Below are 13,498 nucleotides of genomic sequence, written 5' to 3'. Positions count from 1 at the left end.
TTCAATGAAATCCAATATAACATAAGCAATAACGAAAACTTTTGCTCGGACTCATTGACAACTGGGTGCGTTACATAGTTAATCCTTTTATTGGTTGCATGTCAAAGTGAATAACTTGTTTCTGTAATCACAAACTGTATTTTATTTTTGAAAGAAAAAAAACTATTCATTGGTGTTTGGGAAGTGCATTAGTTGGTGTGGCCGGCAGAATGGCCCAGAGGAAGGCACATGATCGCCTCTGAGCTATCTAGACTGGGTTTGAATCTCGACCTATCCATGAATTGTCACCCTGGTAACCCTAACCCTAATATAGACCCGGGTGTCTTTTTGCAAAGATTAAGAGAGTTATCGGGGGCACCTTGGATATGCTGTGTTACCTACACATGGTGCGACATTTGCCCACCATTATATTGTGCCATAATACCGAGCTAGCAGTTGAAAGAGCACACTTGTTTTAATTTGTTGTTATTATTGGTCAACAATCACAGCATTCTTTTTTTGCAATGAAAAAAAAAAATTATTATTTTTAATATCTATTATTTATTGATTTTATTTTCTTCTTCTTTTTATTCTTTTATTTATTTATCTTCTTTTTTTGCTATGAAAGTATTTTTCATTTAATTTTTTTGAATATTTTTGCTATGAAAATACTAAATTAAAAAAATTAGTTGTTAAATGTGTAATCATTTTATGCACACCAGATATTAATGCGTCAAAACAAATCGAATAGTAATGAAAGTGTTTTCAGGATTATAAACTTCAATCATAACCAGAGGATAAAGTTGGAAACACATTCCTATATTTGCTTTTCATTGTAGCTATACGTAAAGTACAATTCAGTTTTCTCGATTCAAATATGCAAAATTATCTTTTCATGCTCATTCATTCATAATATTCGTAAATTTAAATCAGCCCGAAGTGCATTAAACATTCAGGATTTGTTCGTAAGAGGAAGTTCGACATCCCTGCCGGAATGACAATGAAAGCTAACTTGTACCAAATGATCGAATGTTCTTCTTCAACAGCAAATTGTAATAGAGTAAACATCAGAGTGGAGCATTGTGCATCATCATGTGCAATAATGAACGAGATGGTGTGGATTTTGCAATGCAGAGCATTGCAATGATATATAGATTCGAGTAGATCTGAAAATGATATATCGATATTGAAGTAGACACACACACACACACACACACACACACACACACACACACACACACACACACACACACACACACAAACACACACCAATAGTCTCTCCCATCCCTTCGGGAACAGTGGAGGCTACTTAGTTAGGTAATGATGTCTAAAACAATTGAGTGCACAGAACAAATGTTCAATATTTTGGAAGTCAGGAAAAAAAATTTTTTTTTACATAAGATATAGCTCAGAGAAGGGTAGTGTGTTTAATACAATGATGACAATGAATGCCAGTTCATTGCTGATAACAATGAAATCAATGATGACAATGAAAAAAATCAGTAGTTTGATTGATGCCTAATAATAGCAAATTCATGATACCATAGAGAATACAAGCACTTTTTACTCTTTATGGAAAATACTTGGATTGCATTTTGTGTCCTTTGTTTTGTTTTGTTTTAATTTAACGCATCAGTGCCAATTCAGGAGTTACAATTTTATGGGGAACATAAATTCCTCACCTACGGCAATACTTGATGTGCTCTGAGGTGTATAATGCTGCCTGCAGTGATTGTACACAATGTGCTGCATTTGGAGGACTTTTGATTGAATGACCGCCAACTTTTACATGTTGGAGTTTGGGTGCTGCTACAAGGGGCCGCGCTGTGAGCTTGCAGGAGAAGTAAAGTTGTAACATAATGTGTTGTAATTATCCGAAATAATTTTCAATTCTTGTAAAAAATATATGTATAAAATTCCTTTATCTGTTTTTTCTGACTTTTCTTGATTTCAAATTGATGTGTATTGTTATATACATGCACACACGCAACTCTTCGCTGCAATGGTGATTGTAAACCCATGTGCCACACCGGTACTTGGTTCAAGACTGTCCTGATCAAAAGGAGGTACCCTGCCACACATCCACCCAATTTAGGCATCCATTACACAATTTACGAGGTTTCTGAATTGTACTCAGGAAAGAGCATACTAATATGAAAATGGGACTAATGGCTGCCCAGGGTATTTCACAGAATACAACTAAATCCAGAAGTTCCATTTTTATATATTGTTACTGTCGCATGATTCCAACCACCCCGATCGATGATGCCTCGGTGGGGAAGCGAGGTCGCAATGTTCGCTAATAATTTGGTCACCATGTTCGCGGAACCACCAGACAAGAATAAGCCGAGTGGAACTTTGTCGGTGGTTTGCTTTTAAAGGACGCCTTATAATGCGCAATCCCAATTCACTTGTCTAACGGGTTTATTCCAATTACTTGCGACTGCACAACAAGAGATCCCAATGCCCCAGTGACTGCAGACTGGGTTCTAATTAACGAAGGATTTATTAACAGTGGCGTAATGAGGTGGAGAAGGAAGAGAAGAGGACATGAAAATGGTGATGTAACTCAACTCAATGAAATTAATGTTAAAACAAGTACAGATACATTCAAAGTACACCGCCCCCATGCCAAATAAATAAATATCTTCCAGCGCGGCATTGCCGGGCACCTTGGGCGCCCGGCAATACCGCCGTGCAGCTCATCGAGACTGAATTGGGTGCAAGAGGTGTACAATAATTGATTGATTAATTGCATAATTAAAATCAATAAACAATGATCATATAATATTTTCTGAATCAATTGGCTATTAGCATACCTAAACTACCAGTGCTTCATTCGAAGCTATAACTTTTTGAAAATTAATTAAATATGTCATTAATCAGAAAAATTAAATAATTCATTGATTAATCAATAAATAATTAATTGATTAATCAATAAATCAAAAATATTCTTTATAGCCACATCACTTGGTCACTATCACGTCCAAATATCAGCTTCCTAGCTCAAAAGGTGCCTGAGATATTTTGCCCAGATGAGAAAGAACATAAAGAAATGATTAATAATGAAAATAAATAAATAATAATCATAAAATAATTAAATAATTATTCAATTGGCTAACAGAATACCGAAACCACCACCATTTCATCCGAATCTGTAACTTAAAAAAATTAATGAATTAAGTGATTAATCGAACAATTAAATAAAAAATTGATGAATTGATTAATCAATAAATCAAAAATAGCCTTCACAGCCAAATGACTTGGTCATTGTTGTGTCCAAATATCAGGTTCCTAACTCAAAAGGTGCCTGAGATAATGGCCAGAAGAGAAAGGAAATAAATAAGTACTTTATTTTATTATTTTTTTGTATACAAGATCGAGGTTCGTGTAAGAGTTAACATCAATCACAAAAAAAAAACAATCGGAAAAAAAACATACAATAAAGAGAGCGAGAGACAAGATGGGGAGAGAGAGGGAAGCACACAAGCACAACAGCAGAGAACAGGGACATCGGAAGATCAGCGGGAAGGAGAGGGCTTGGGGGGAGGAGGCATGGGAAAGCCGGGGTGGGGGGGGGGGGGGGGGAGGTGGAATTAATCGATAATAATTAAATAACTAATCAATTAATTAGTTAATCCAAAAACAAAAAATACAGTTTTTGTCAAAGCATTTGCTCACTATTGTGTCAAAACTTCAGCTTCCTAGTTCAAAGGATGGCTGAGATATCGCCGGACAAACAAACAAACAAGAAAACAAACAAACAAACAACCAGAGTGAAAACTGAGTACTCCCTTTCAGCGTGCGTTATTGCCGAGCCTCCTTCGTTGCCCGGGAATGACGTTATGCAGCCCACGGAGATGACATCGGAAAGGAGCAGTGTACAATAAATTAACCCAGAAGTGCCCTCCTTGGAATTTCGATCATTACTTTAATTACCTTTATTTCTCTCATTGGGGGAATACGAGACACTGCAAGAAGTTGTGGAGATTGGTAGAGCTTGTCGCCTCGGACAGGTTCTACCAATGATTTACACCTAATTTTTAACCTGCCCTCGCGAAGCGAAAATCAGGGTTAGGCGCTTGAATTGCGTACGTGTGGCGGTATGTGCGTGTCTCCATTTTTTAAATGCATTTTCTCGGCAACATTTTGTCCAATTGACACCAAATTTTACCATAGGACCGCCTCCGCCTGTAGAATTTTCTTTAATTCATAATTTTGATGTCATATGTCACGTGGTGCAGGCGCCATCTTGTGCATTCATGCGCTGATCTTTCGGCTGACGCATGATGGGAGCTCCTCGATGTTTCTCACAGTTCTGCTCATGTGGTGTGGAGAACAAAAAACAAATAGACATATTTACATGCAGAATGACAAAGAATACATAAAAGGAGGTGGGGTAGAGGGGTTACACATGAACACTTACAAGAGCTCCAAAACACAGCTCAGGAACTATCTCACATTACGAGATTGCGTTACATCACCCTTATGCTATCATGCACTATGAAATAACTTTTATAAACTATTCCCCTTTATCCCTTAAGCCATTCCTGTAACAGCTCTCTTCCCCCTGGAAGACTCATCACAAGTCTGGGTCAAAGGACCGTGTCCAGCTGACTATTTAGCATTTCAACAACCCCCTTCGTAATCCAAACCCACAAGCAAAAGGTTTATTCCCGAGTCTAAGTGTCGAGAATCTTTCCAGTCAATTTTTACTATTCACAATACTTATGATATTCTTTATCCCCATAAATGCAATTTCAAAATTTGAGAACAAATATTACACCAGGTTGGGGAGTGGCTGCGAGGAAGGGTATCTCCTTCTACAAAATCCACAAGTGAAGGAGTCTACAAAGATCTTGAGTTCTTTCCCCATCTCCCATTTCCTCCCCTAGTAGGTTCATTGTTTATTATGCCCCATTTGGCCCAGCACACAAGTGTTCAAAGTTCATGAAGGGCAGCTGACAGACTGGCAGATACAGTGCTTTCAGAAAGTATTCACACCCCATGGCTTTTTCACATTTTGTTTGGTTACAGCCTGAATTTAAAATGAATTAAAATGAGATTTTTTTGTCACATATTTACACAAACTTTCAAAGTGGATTTTTTTTCATTTTGAAATTTTACAATAAGTATTCAACCCCCTGTGTCAGTACTTCATAGAAGCACCTTTGACAGCGATTACAGCTTCAAGTCTTCTTGGGTATGTCTGTATCACCTTTGCACAACTGGATTTGGGTAGTTGCTCCCAGTTTTGAAGTTGGATGGGGAGCATCCGTAAACAGCAATCTTCAAGTCTTTCCACAGATTCTCAATTAGATTCAAATCTGGGCTTTGGCTGGGCCACTCAAGGGCATTCACATTCTTGTTCTGAATCCATTCCAGCGTTGCTTTGGTTGTATGCTTGGGGGTCATTCTCCTGTTTGAATGTAAATATTGACTGCAGTCCAAGGTCTTTTTCACTCTGAAGCAGGTTCGCCTCAAGGTTTGTCTGTATTTGGCTCCAATCATTGTTCCCTCTATCCTTATGTCTCTCAGTCCCTGCCACTGAAAAGCATCCCCATAGACAGCTTGGACCCTTGACCATTTAGAGCTTTACACCACTTGGACCTTTTTTGATAACAAATAAACTATCACCAATAATAATATCACCAATTTTACAAATAAATTTGTACAAAATATATGTTTGTATTGTCACGTCCCTGGCGAATAAGATCACCTGGGTACGGATAGCCGAACCAGCCATAACTCCCGCAGCGACTTCCCAATGATGGCGGTTATTTTTGGCGCAGGCGTGATGGAAGAGATGCAAGATGTTTAACTGAACGAAGCACACAGGTTTATTCTGAAACCACAAACAATTAATACGCAACAAATAAAATGCAACATAATTATGATTCAATAACAATAAAGCACTGATGGAAATAAAGGTTCAGGTAAACTAAATTATATTTTGAGAAGCCTCCACTCACTGACTCAACCACACACACAGGGAAAGATAAAATAAAATGTCGCTTTTAGCCGGCCGACACTCAGCTGTGGCCCAAATGGCCCTTTTGAGAGAGAGAGTGGCCTCCAAGAGATGGCCAAGTCCAAGGCCTCCTGTGCCGGAGCGCACAAGATGGGGACGGCTGACGAAAAGCCTGGGCATCAAAGGTGCCAAGAGTTGTGGGACGAGTAGTGAAGACGGCCTTATTTTTCTCTCCACCGTCTAGGAAAAACAGCGCGGCCTCCAGCCTACCAAGAGCCCAGCAGTTTATGCTCCTTTGCTGTACATCGCATCAACCGCTCTCGTTCCTCCAAACCGCCAAAGATGGCTAAGCCTTCTTGTCCGATCAGAAGAAGCGCACTCCTCTTCCTCACTCCTCCGAGTGAATCGCGTCCCCCAGGGCATGGCCTGCCGGCCTTCCTCTCCGGCCACTGATTCGCCGCATCTTCTGGGTGGGGCTTTTGCCTTATTAGGTCCATTGTGGGCGGGTCCAGTTTGGCTGACTCCTGCCTGGCTTTTGCCGGCGGTTGTTGTAATTTAAGGGTGTGTCAGCAAAAACGTTAGGGAAAATCACAGAGGGAAGGCACGTCCTGGGGAAAATGATCCTTAAACCCTATTACTAATTAGTACTGCATAATCCCCCTTATGATGCACATTTAAACAACCTTAAGCTGCATTCTCCCTGCGTATTACATCGAAATGCTCCTTCATGTTACGCGGTCCATGCTCTATAGGTCATTTCACCAGGTTGGGACACATTCTGTGACATGAAAGTGAATTTTTTAATGGCAATGAATTACATCCTCTTGCACCTCAAATGACAGAGTACATACATTGCTTTCATATTCCAAGAGATTTAGTGGAAAGCTTGTTGCAAAAAAATGTAAGCATGTTGTTAATGACTGTGTCTGTACATATTATGCAGACGTAACATGGACACCATATTTTTAACTTTTGCTCCTGTACATTTTTATTCCATACGTATTTCTATCTTTTCAGTCACTATCACATAACCTTATGAGAGGGGGTTAATGTAATTAAAAGCATTCAAAGATTCAAACCAGTATTTTTTGAGGAAAAATGGATTTAAAAAATCCGTTTATTGTGGCTTTTTCAATAAAATTGAAACATTAACATAAAAGTTTCAACATCAATAGAAAAATTGCTTCAAAGGAAAACAAAATGTATTAATTTGCCTGTTCACAAATTAATGAACCTTTTATGCAACATTTATTTACAAAGAAAGGTCTAAAAATGATATTCTAATGTGTCAGTTAATCACTTTCATCACGGTCTCTGACGGCAGGTTCACGAACATCATGGTCATTGCTGCTTCTACTTTGGTTGCGTCTTCCAATCTGTACCTGCACCCAAGGTTCAACATATGCTGAGTTGTCACACTGCCCCAAACCATGTACACATGCTGAGCAGAAGCAGGATAAATTGCGCTTCTGAACAACCTCTGGTCGAATGCTTTCAACACTGTATACCTTCCTGGTACCTGGCAGTGTCTTTCCTTCTCTCAGACGTTTGCGACGATCTATCTCCTCTCTTGGAATGAAGACTTAACTTCAGAAATGGGAGCACTTTCCATCTTTCTCGCCACTTTTGGATAGCTTATCCTTACAGTACATGAACATGTCACTGGCATTGCAAATCGATGCTTCGTGTGTTGCTTCCGCCATTGATGTCTTCCTCTTCACTACCGCACTCTCCCCATCTGAAGGACCCTTCCCATGCCGGGATACGAAGAAGTTATGTTGGATGGAGATGTTATTATCCTCATTGGAGTAGGAAATATCCAGAAAAGGCCCTTTGTATTTGTATTGTGCACTACACCCATCAGAGTAGCACACTACCTTCTTGAGTGGTGTGCTGCTTTCTACCCTTGACATATTGTGCGGCACTTGTGGAAAATGCGTTTACTGCATGATAGTCATGAGTTAAGTCATCGGAAATAAATACCAAGGAGTGCATCACTGGTTTTGTACTCTATCCTATACAATTCTATGTCTCCTACGGTATTCTCTTATCGAACCCCCATAAAAGGAAACGTAACAGTATTATGATTGGTGGAAATCATGACAACAAAGCAACTCTAATTCAGTTAGGTCATTATCCTCAGTTTAAAATAGCCTGTGCCTCTGTAGCGACGTGTGGTGAGGCGACCATCGCAAATTGATTTACACTTGTCATATGAAAATACGCAATTTGGTGTCTATCTGTCTGACAGTGCTTTGACCATGATCGATTCGGCCATTACTTATCCACTTACAACCAAACTTGACAGGGTGCCTAAGAGTTACATGACGGAGGTTGTAGAAATGTAACTTCCCCCCTCACCAAGGGGGTTTTCTGTCTTGGGCGAAATCCGTATTAAGGTATATATCCATGTTATTATAGCTTATCATGAGGTTTTTCCAAGGCCGCTTCAAATTACAAAAGTAATAACATTTATGAAAATGGCATAATATTAATCTAATGTTATAACAAAACAATATTCATCCTAATAGTAATAGTAATAACTAGCCAAAACCCGTGGAACATCCATGGAAGGGAGGATGTGGTGTATGGATAGAGTGTACCATTATGGATGGCATAGGGGATTTGCTTGTCCGAGTAAGAGTTAGGAAGAAAGATGAGAATGAAGAGTGCGTATATGAACAACGATCGCCGACACCGGCACAAATGCATGCTCTGGATTGTCCACTCAGTGGACGGCTTGCTTTCGCCTTCGCCTGTCCAATCAGCGGACGGCTTGCTTCGCCTTCGCCCAGCAGACGCCAATACGATGGCGTCGTAAGATGGCGTCGTATTGGCAGTTAATCGGATGCTTTTGGGCCCCAACGTCGGCTAATTCAGATTTTTCGAGTATGGCTGTATGTGATAAACAAAGAGCGCGGTTCGTAGATCGTAAATCCATTCGTGCCGTGGGCATCGGGTCACTGGGTGCGGCGTAAAAGGGATAACAAAGTCGAGTCCTTACGCTATTATTATATAGATATCCTCTCTCCCCAAGAGGGTTTTCCTCCTTGGACAAACGCCGCTTTAACATGTATAAATAGCTTATCATTGCGTTTTCATTGAAAACCCTTGCAGGAAGTAAAAAATATTATAAACCACAAACACGTTTGATTACCAATTTGAAACAGTCGCTCCTGCTGTTTAACACGAAGCTGAAAGGGAGGAAACCCAGGGAGTGTTCAGTTACAAAGCAGCTATCTAGCGCTTGTCAAGCCAGCCGTTCCTTTTCAACAGATTTGAATGAAGTGCTAACTCGAATAACCACTTGACGAGTGCTCTACAATAAACTTGGTAACTGAACAGTGAACACACCCACGATGTTCTGGAGGCCCGCCTAGATCTACTGCAATCTATATACCCCAGAGAGGGTAATTTCATGACCCTTCTTGCCACTCCCGTACAGAGTTGCTGTACTAGTCTGAGAAAAGTCTCAAAAACTCTCAAGTCAATCATACTCTGCGTGCACGTCGAGTGTCGACAGCGTCGAGTTTGGTCGAAACGCATAAATGGTGTTTTTTGTTAAATTCGACTTTCGTCTGGAATGTATCAAAGAATATAATATGTAATCCAGAAGGGAACATATTACCGCTGGTCTATCGTACCAATAAATAGACTTTAATCCAGTTGATGCGATTGGGGTGTATTATCACATTTTACACGAGCACAACTGTGATTCCACCGTCTTTTGTTTTAATTTTAAAATAACGAATTCGGGACTGAAAACTTAAAACGAAATCAAACTTTATTGCATTCTTTTATATCTTGATCTTCGTATGCAAGTATATCGCATCAAATCTAAGAAAGGTCATCAAGTGGCCATGTTAAATCGCGAACTATAACTGTATAACTATAAGCCGTGTTAATCCGTGTAAGTTGCAGGAAGAGACGAGGCTTTTGATTTGTCGAACAAGGCGATGAATGAGCGTGAAGCATCTGCTTCCAACGGCACAGCAACGGATCATAGTGAGGCTGGCGGGTAAACGCTGCGTTTACTCTTTGTTGCTGATACTGATACTTGATCATGATAGCCTGACTATGGGAGTACTGACTACAGTGGTCCCGTACCTGGACACGGGACCACTGTAGACACTGTACCTAAAGCTGATGGTGTAAAGGTTTGAACCCCGACCGAGTCATACCAAAGACTTTTAAAATGGTACGTGCAGCTTCCTTGATTGCGGCTCAGCATTTTAAAAGGACAAAGCGCGAACAAACAACCATAGGTTGGTAATAATAACGCAGGCTTTGGTGGGCCTTCGGGCCTCTTCGTGCGTCGAAGTTTCTTGAAAGATAACTCATTTATTTATTTATTTTCTTAAGAATCTCGTTCCAGGAACACGATATTGTACTTGAGAGCCAGCCTACAGGAACAGAACACTATACAGTATTACTCTATTAGTATATACTGTACCTAAGGCTGGCAACAGGAACACAATACTGTACCTAAACCTGTGCAGGACCACTGTATAATGTATATAATGTAACTGAGGCTGGCAACTGGAACACAATACTGTACCTAAGCCTGTGTGCAGGACCACTGTATATATTGTAACTGAGGCTGGCAACTGGAACACGATACTGTACCCAAACCTGTGTGCAGGACCACTGCATATACTGTACCTGAGGCTGGCAACTGGAACACTGCCTAAGCCTGTGTGCAAGACCACTATATACTGTACCTGAGGAGGGCAACAAGAACCAATACTGTACCTTAGCCTGTGTGCAGGACACTTTACTTGAGAATCTGACTACATGAGCACTGCACCGTTTGTGTGAAATTGGCCGCACATTGTTTCACAGATGGTATTCTTTGACATTTCATTATTTTTCATCTTTCTTGTTTGGTTATTTTATTGTACTCTTCACACATTTTTGATGTAATATAGCTTGGGTGCCAAGATTTATCATGAGATTCCCATGGGAGTTGTTGATGTAATTTATTCCTTGTTTTGTTGGTGTTGGCTGGTGTTGGTGACCTGGTGTTGGCTTAGCGGTTAGGGTGCTGGCTTGGGATCCTGGGTTCGAATCCCGGTCGATCGCTGAATTAACACCAGGGGGGTTGACTCAGCCTGTCATCCTTCCGAGGTCGGCAAATTGAGTTCCAGCTTGCTGGGATGAATGATCACGGTGAGTACCCCAATTTAGAATAGGTACACCGTATCCCTGCACATCGTAAGAGCATGACCAAGGGTTGGCGTCAGGAAGGGCATCCGGCCATAAAATCATTGCCTCAAACAGGGAACCATGATTGTCATGGGGCCCGCAAGGCTAACCCCTGCTCTAGCGGGGAAAATGGCCTTAAAACGATCATTCATATATATATATTTTTTTCTTGTTTGGTTAAAATGATATTTGACTCTGACCTGTTTTATTTCTGTTGACCAGTCGCAACATGGGAATCACGATTTAGCAGCAGTTGTCTTGTAGTTTGGAGGATTACTAAACAAAAAGGTGGTGGACCACGGGGTGGTGAACTTGGACCCCTTTTGTTTGTAATCTTTATTATTGATCTGCCACAATTGATCAATAACTTAATGTACACTTTTGCTGATGAGGCAAAAATGATGGGTCCAGTTAACAATAGAGATCAAGCGGACTCGCTTCAAGATGCATAGGAATGGTCCACCACCTGGCAGCTCACCTTTAATGAAACCAAATTCAAGGTCGTGCATGTTGGAAGGCAAAACAGTAAGAATGGGTACCATAAGAATGACGTAATCATTCAGGATGTCCAAATGGAGAAAGACCTTGGTGTTGTGATTGATGACGGACTTATCCTTCACCAGCATGTCTCAAAATCCATTCTGCAGGCTAATCAAATGCTCGGGGATCATCAAAAGGACATTCTCACACCTAGAATAAGAGAAAAATGGCCAATCCTCTGTCATCTTTGTCAGACCTCATCTCGAGTGTGGAAACATACTCTGGCACTCCAGGTAGATGGACAGATATAGGATTGAGAGCGTCCAGAGACACAACGTAAAGCTGATTACTGAATTGTGTGTTCTGTCTTCCGAACAAAGGCTCAAAATTCTCAATCTACACACTCTGTTGCTGTTGATGCAAGGGTGCCATGGTCACCGTGTTCAAAATATTGCATGGAGATCCTCGAGTTCGAGCCGATCACTTATTTGTACATGCGACTAATCCGATCATGAGAGGACCTCCTTGGAAGCTGTTCAAGATCCGGTCCAGACTGGGCAAAAGATAAACATTTTTCAGCCAGAGGGTTGTTGATGGTTAGAACAGTTTTACACAGGAAATTGTTGAGTCGAAGAAAGTCAATGCATTCAAAATTACGTTGGATAGACGTTGCTAGAGCCAAGGGCATTAGCCCTTGGTCAACGGTCTTTGATGTTGTAGTCAGGTTCACTATGTCAATAAATTATATTTCGTTCAAAATCATGGTAGATTAGCAAACCTATACATTTTTGGAAAGGTTATAGCATAAGGAAACTAAAAATCAATGTTTACATTTGGAGAGATACCTGTATGGCGGCCATTTTGGATTTTCAAAATGGCCACTGTAAAATACATATTTTGTTCTATTTCTGCCTCTAATTACCCTAAAAACTTTTAAAACTAGAACGGGCACTCGGTAGAGCGCATACCTTCGCCGCAGCTACTGTTCTGTACTTGGCATGGGAGTGTAGGGAACAGAACAGTGAACAGTTTGGTGCTGATTTCATGCAAATCGGATAAGAATTGACCGAGTTATGACAAAAAACGCACATTTTGCAAGGTCGTGACCCCCCTGACCTTTGACCCCCAACCGCTAACAAGGGTAATGTCTTCACTGGGTCATGTCGTATATCACAAGATCGGGCATTGAATTCTGAACATTTTGGCATTAGTTGCATGCCAATTGGATAAAAATTGACCGCGCTATGGTAAAAATACGATTTTGACCTTTTCGTGACCTTGACCTTGACCTTTGACCCGATTGCTCCCAAAATCTAATCAAATGTGTCCCGTATAATAACCAATCATCCCACCAAATTTCATGCAATTCGGTTGAATACTTTTTGAGTTATGCGAATAACATACACACACACACACACACACACAGACATACAAATAAATACACAGCGATCAAAACATAACCTTCCGCTTTTGCGAAGGTAAATATACTAAACCTATATTTTCAGGGACAAGGAATCCAATGAAAGTATCAAATTAGTGCTATGGGGAATGGTAAGACACGAATCAAAGGTTTTGAATTGCAAAATACTGTCTTTATATTCGCGATAAGTTGCATAATCAAATACATGTTATCATTTTGTACAGGCAGTTAATAACATCAAAATGTGTCACAATAATTCATATCACCAAACATACACAGGCAGTCAGCAAAATCATATATACACATGCAGTCGGTATAACTTCACATCTACACAGGCAGTCAATGACAAAATATACACAGGCATTCAATGGCATCAAACATACACGATTACAGAATATGCCATTTAGAGTTCGTCATCACTGTCCTGTGTGTCGTATCCGACA

General features: G+C 40.4%; 1 protein-coding gene across 6 annotated transcripts in view; it reads left to right on the top strand.

Moving 5' to 3' along the window:
• The first annotated feature begins 9,704 nt into the window (after nucleotides 1-9,704).
• SMIM12 (small integral membrane protein 12) overlaps nucleotides 9,705-13,498 on the top strand; it is a 28,526-nt gene continuing 24,732 nt past the window's right edge. The window contains exons 1-2 of one of the 6 annotated variants that reach the window (XM_078774717.1): nucleotides 9,776-9,968; nucleotides 10,593-10,795. The gene's annotated coding sequence lies outside the window, so the exon portion shown is untranslated. Of the gene's footprint in view, nucleotides 9,969-10,193; nucleotides 10,216-10,592; nucleotides 10,796-10,983; nucleotides 11,120-13,498 lie in introns of those variants that run through there. The other 5 variants (XM_078774718.1, XM_068109860.2, XM_068109859.2 and 2 more) reach the window with 5 other exon arrangements.

This window comes from Myxine glutinosa, chromosome 3 (genome assembly GCF_964187855.1).
Source record: "Myxine glutinosa chromosome 3, kmMyxGlut1.1, whole genome shotgun sequence".
NCBI classification, from domain to species: Eukaryota; Metazoa; Chordata; class Myxini; order Myxiniformes; family Myxinidae; genus Myxine; species Myxine glutinosa.
Note: the sequence above shows the minus strand (reverse complement) of the source record. Positions and strands in the feature narration are given on the sequence as shown.